The sequence below is a fragment of the Seriola lalandi genome, unplaced genomic scaffold (assembly GCF_002814215.2).
Source record: "Seriola lalandi dorsalis isolate HSWRI2012SDOR001 ecotype SW California unplaced genomic scaffold, Sedor1 jcf7180002054952, whole genome shotgun sequence".
NCBI classification, from domain to species: domain Eukaryota; kingdom Metazoa; phylum Chordata; class Actinopteri; order Carangiformes; family Carangidae; genus Seriola; species Seriola lalandi.
Window position 1 is genome coordinate 414924 of NW_019525503.1, and position 5000 is coordinate 419923.

The window sequence follows — 5000 nt, forward strand, 5'->3', positions numbered from 1 at the left end:
TTAATAACATCTTGCATGCTGGAGTGGAAAGTAATTATATTTGACACTTCAGTTTATTTCCAATGTGGATGTTCAGCGTTCACATCCCGTCTCATCTCATAAATGTCTCTGTGTTTCCTCTGAACCAAGCTAAAAAAAACTAAATGAACATTCATATATCATCATTTAACATAAACTACAAAGGCAGAATGATCGAACCTCTACATTGTGTTTGGGAAATCGCAGTACTGTTGACATTCGGACCGTCATGTTATATAGGGATTATGACGTCTAATTAAAATTACACATAAAAAAAAAATATATATATATATATATATATTTTCTCCTGCGTTTTCGAACATGTTTGTGTTTTTTCTGCTGCGAGAAGACGCAACTCTTTGCAGCTCCGCCTCATGTAACGTAAAACAAAGAGAAAAATGGGGGAAAAATAGAAATGAATGCTGATTGTGGAGTCACTGAGTCATTCAGAGTAATTAAGAAAACAAAGATTGTGTTTGTTTCTAATAGTACGTTGGTTTCTTTACACACTTTTTTTTTATTTTTAGATTAAAACGAAACAAGCTACTGATCTGTAAACAAGGTCAGTGGCGCCTGCGCTACAAGGCCGGCTTTAAAAAGACACGTTAACAAGTAACTGAGAGATTATTGCTTTACATGAGCAACATGTGTTTCTGTGTCTCTCAGAATAAGGTGTCAGGTTTATGCAGCTCTCCTCAGACCTGCATGTTGTTGTGTTTTGGTTTGAACGACCTTAGTGATGCTGTTTGTTTAAAAAGGTGTGTGTGGTGTATCAGACATGAAGTCCTTTCAACAGGAAATGCTTTTTTGATCGAGAGATTCTTAAAGAGCAAAAGAGAAATAAATAAATAAATAAATAAAAACTAACAAAAAGTCCAGCCATGATGCTCATGGTTTTGGCGGTAAAAACAGCTGGTTTTAATTCCTTTATTTTATCAATGGCGGGAACTTGTTTTGCTCCGGAGCAGCAGAGACGTAGAGGAGGCGCAGTTCAAGTTTCCTCAACATGCATTTTCATCATCTGTGTGTTTGGAGGTTGATGCATGGATACATCAGATGTTTTACAGTTGAAGAAATTCATATGGATTGAGTTTGTAAGTTTAGGCTCTTTAGCTTAGCTTAGCTTAGTTAGCCACACACACACACACACACACACACACACACTCAGGAATAAGACAAAGCCGAGTGTAGAAAAAGATAACAGGCTCAGTGAGGATTGTTCTCTAATGTTTCCTCACTGACTTATTTCCTCATCTCTGACTGACTCACACACTCTCACACACTCTCACACACACACACACACACACACACACACACACACACACTGACACAACAACATGCAGAAGCAGTGGAGTGAGAAATTGTGCTCTCTTCAGGGGGCTTGAACGAGTCACAGGAAATATGATTTATATCAAATCAGCCTTTTTTTTTTTGCTAAGAGATCAGGTTTCTTTTTATTGTGGCTTATTTTCTGTGTTGTCAGCAGGTGTGACGCGTGATGCGCTTTCTCCTCCGTCCACTTCATTCATCCACTCTCTCCTCTTTCCTTTTTTTTTTTTTTACGATTCCCCTGCTCCTTCCAATCCTTCACCTCTCCGCTTCCTGCAGAATTGAGTTCACTTCCTCGGGGCGCTTTAATATGATTGTGTCTACAGACCGGTCGGATCGGCGAGCGCGTATTTTACTTTGAGGAATCTCCGTGTTTGGAGAGAGTCGACTCAGTAGTGGCTGCGGCGTTAGAAGACTTTCTTCTGCCTTTTGACGTCTTATTTGACCCGTTATCCTTTTTTATACGTTTTGACAGACAGTACAAGTGTGTCTTGAACCACTTTGTGCGCTGTGTGCTGAGGCTGCTGACTGTTATGCATAAATGTTCCAGCAGCGTTACTTTGAATCTTGCACATTTAGAGCAATGACAGCGCACTGACAACTCCTGTCTGTGAACCTCGGGGTGTAACATCCTGCAGCAGCCTGCAGGCCTGTTTCACTGTTTGATCAGCTTCGGCGCAGAATATGAAAGGTGAGCGACACTGACGGTGACGCTGAATGCATCTGCAGGTGAAGGAGGATGCAGGAATAAAGCTGCAAATGACATTTAAAAGTCGTGTGTGAAGTTGAAGGTCATAGTTTCTACTGTGTCTGTGCTTTGTTTGTTTTTTTAATAACAACCCCCACGTTCATGGTCAAGTGACAGCGCCCTCTAGTGGCCGGAGTAAATATGACAGGAGCAAAGGAGGACGTCAAAAACTTGTCTTGTTTTGTTTCCCAGCGTTGTTTTTAGTAAACATGATCACATTATCATTGTAACCATAACGACACGAGTACTTATTTCAACCCCCAACCATGATCCTTTACCTGCACCTGACCCAAACCTTTCATGTAATATTACAGCATCAAACGAAGGTTGCAGGCGGCGCTGATTCAGGAGACGCTCCTGCGGTTCGTATCAGGCGGGTAGAGACACACAACTTTTCATTTGTTGTGGTTAAAGCGTCAAACTTTCCCAAACACGTCTTGTTTATTTTATATTGGACAAAAATGTGGCAAAATTGTGCAAAAAAACATTTGGATGTCGCCCGAGCTTAATAACATTTTGACCTGAAATACAGTCGTTCTGGATTCTTTTGCAGTTTCACGTTTTAGAGCTTCAGAGCGACGCTAGCTGTTAGCTCGTTAGCTGTTGCATCAGAGGCGTGAGTGTGTTTAGCTTTATTTTCTCAGGTCAGTGTTGATATTTACGCAGTCGTTTCATTTCTGTACATTGATGAAATGCTACAGCGGCTTTTATATCTCAGCTTCCCATCAGAGTGAGCCGAGCGGGGAGCCGGTCTGTGCCGAGACGTCTCTGCTGGAAGCAGCATCTTGTTTACTGCTGAGGGGATTACAGTGGTTTCATGTTTGTTTGAAGAGATGGGGGGGGGGGGTTAGTGCAGCCCTGTGTCACTCTGTTTTACTCTGAGATCTGAAATAATCTAATTTGTTGTCACCAAATGACAGGCTTATAAATTGTGTTATGTCTATCTGTTCAAGTGTCTTCACTCAACCTGTAATTTGCCCTTTGTTATTACAGTTAAAGAGGGAAAACTGAGAGCAGTCTGAACTCGCTGGCAGATTCTTCCCTCTCAGTCTCTCTGTCTTTCTTCAAGTGCCATCGGCAGAATCTATGTGAGTGCGTGCACGTGCACGTGCGTTTCTCCGAGCCGCGTCCTTCGTACGACCCTTTTCGTTGACTGTCTCCTACATCGATATTGTACGAACAGCAGGGTGACCCGAGGCTGCGCCGACACACCTTGTCTCACCTTGTCTCATCGTCTCGAGCCTAAAAGCCACTTTTCTGTTAAGGCTGTGTTTTCTCTGAAAGCCTTACACTTCAGCTCCTTCTGTCTTTAGCGGCGGGTCAGTGTCATCGCAAGAAACACATTGAAATTGTATTTTGATATTGATGCTGCATCTGCCGTCAGCGGCCCTGCTTCTCAACTTCTAGCCAGATGAAATTTGAATGTCCCCAATGAACAACCTTGTTTTTCCTGCTACGCTGTGTGTGTGTGTGTGTGTGTGTGTGTGTGTGTGTGTGTGTGTGTGAGCTAAGAAACTCTAAATATTTAAAGCAGCGTTTATGTCTGCTACCTTGTTTTTGTTCTGTGTAAGCAATGGAAATCATGCAGAGGGGCAGAGGGGATAGAAGAGGTTGTTTTCTTCTCATTATCTGTTGGTGCTCTGGCTTCACCTTGACCTGAGCGCGCACCACTGTGTTTATCACACAGGCCGGTGTCGGCGCCAGTTGGAAAGAATAAGAACAAAGCAAAAAGTCAATCCGGTTGGAGATGGGGGACACGGGGAAAGCGCGGCCTTGTATGGCAGTGAACACACACACACACACACACACACACACACACACACCGCCATGCGAGCGCCGTAGAGCACGTTGTTGTTTGTTCTCTGCCATTAGTCGACCCATGCAGAAGTGATTTAGTGTCTGAATTACAGGCCGGCTCCATGTGAATCACGCGGACGCCGTCATGTTTTGCTTTTACATCACAAAACGATTAAAGAGATTAGACTCGCCTCTAATCAAAAGCGAGACGAACCTTCAATAAGTGGCTCCCAAAAGCCGAATTTCACCATTCAGGATGTTGCCTCCTGCAGCCCCTTCGTCTCCTCTGAAAGTCAAATACATCTTTCATGATGTTTATAAAAACAGCTTGTCACCTTATTAACTCGTGTTGTCTCTCCCTTCAGTGCTGCCACTGTCGTACTCTGACATCTGGCCTTCAACACCGAGTCAGCTCCCTTGTCACAACACGACCGCTGTGTGTTTTTCTATCTTATTCATCTTGATTAAAAAAACATACTGATTATTATTTGTTTCTGTCTGTGTGAAAATATTCAGTTTGCCTGAAGGGCGGCCCGCAGGACTGAAGGTGAACATAGCGGAACATCAAGCAGCTAAAGAGCCGGATATTTCCCTCTGGAGTTTAGACCAAAAAGATAAAAGCAAGTGACTGTTGGTCTTATATTGACCAGGTGACCAGAAACACGTCCCCAAATACGTGATAACGCCGCCCTGTTAATGCTAGATGTGTAAATTAGCAACTGTTCACCGTATCGACTTAAAAAAAGGTTGTGATGTGTCACTGCTGCTCACAAATCGCTGCGCTGCGGCTCGGCGAGGAAGCCCCAACCTGCGAAATGCGAAGAGGATTAACACACTAAACAGAGAAACTTCAGAGACATATTAGCTTCATTTAGCGTCTATATCCATTCGACTTTGTCCTCCAAACTCTTAAAGAAGGGATCTCTTCTCGGCATGAGCGCACGAGGTCGTACCTCATGTTGTCCAGAAACTATTTCTGTCCAAACAGTTTTATTTCAAACACATTTGAGAGGGAACGCATCACATCGGGGAGGTAATGATGCTCCGGTTAGGAAAAGGTGAAGGTGCATCAGGTTCAGTTTTGCGGGGGAAAGGAGAGAAAACATTT

General features: G+C 43.3%; 1 protein-coding gene across 1 annotated transcript in view; it reads left to right on the forward strand.

Annotated features, from left to right (window-relative positions):
- Positions 1–5000, forward strand: part of atrnl1a (attractin-like 1a) — a 216481-nt gene that overhangs the window by 86290 nt on the left and 125191 nt on the right. The gene's annotated exons all lie outside the window — the stretch shown is intronic.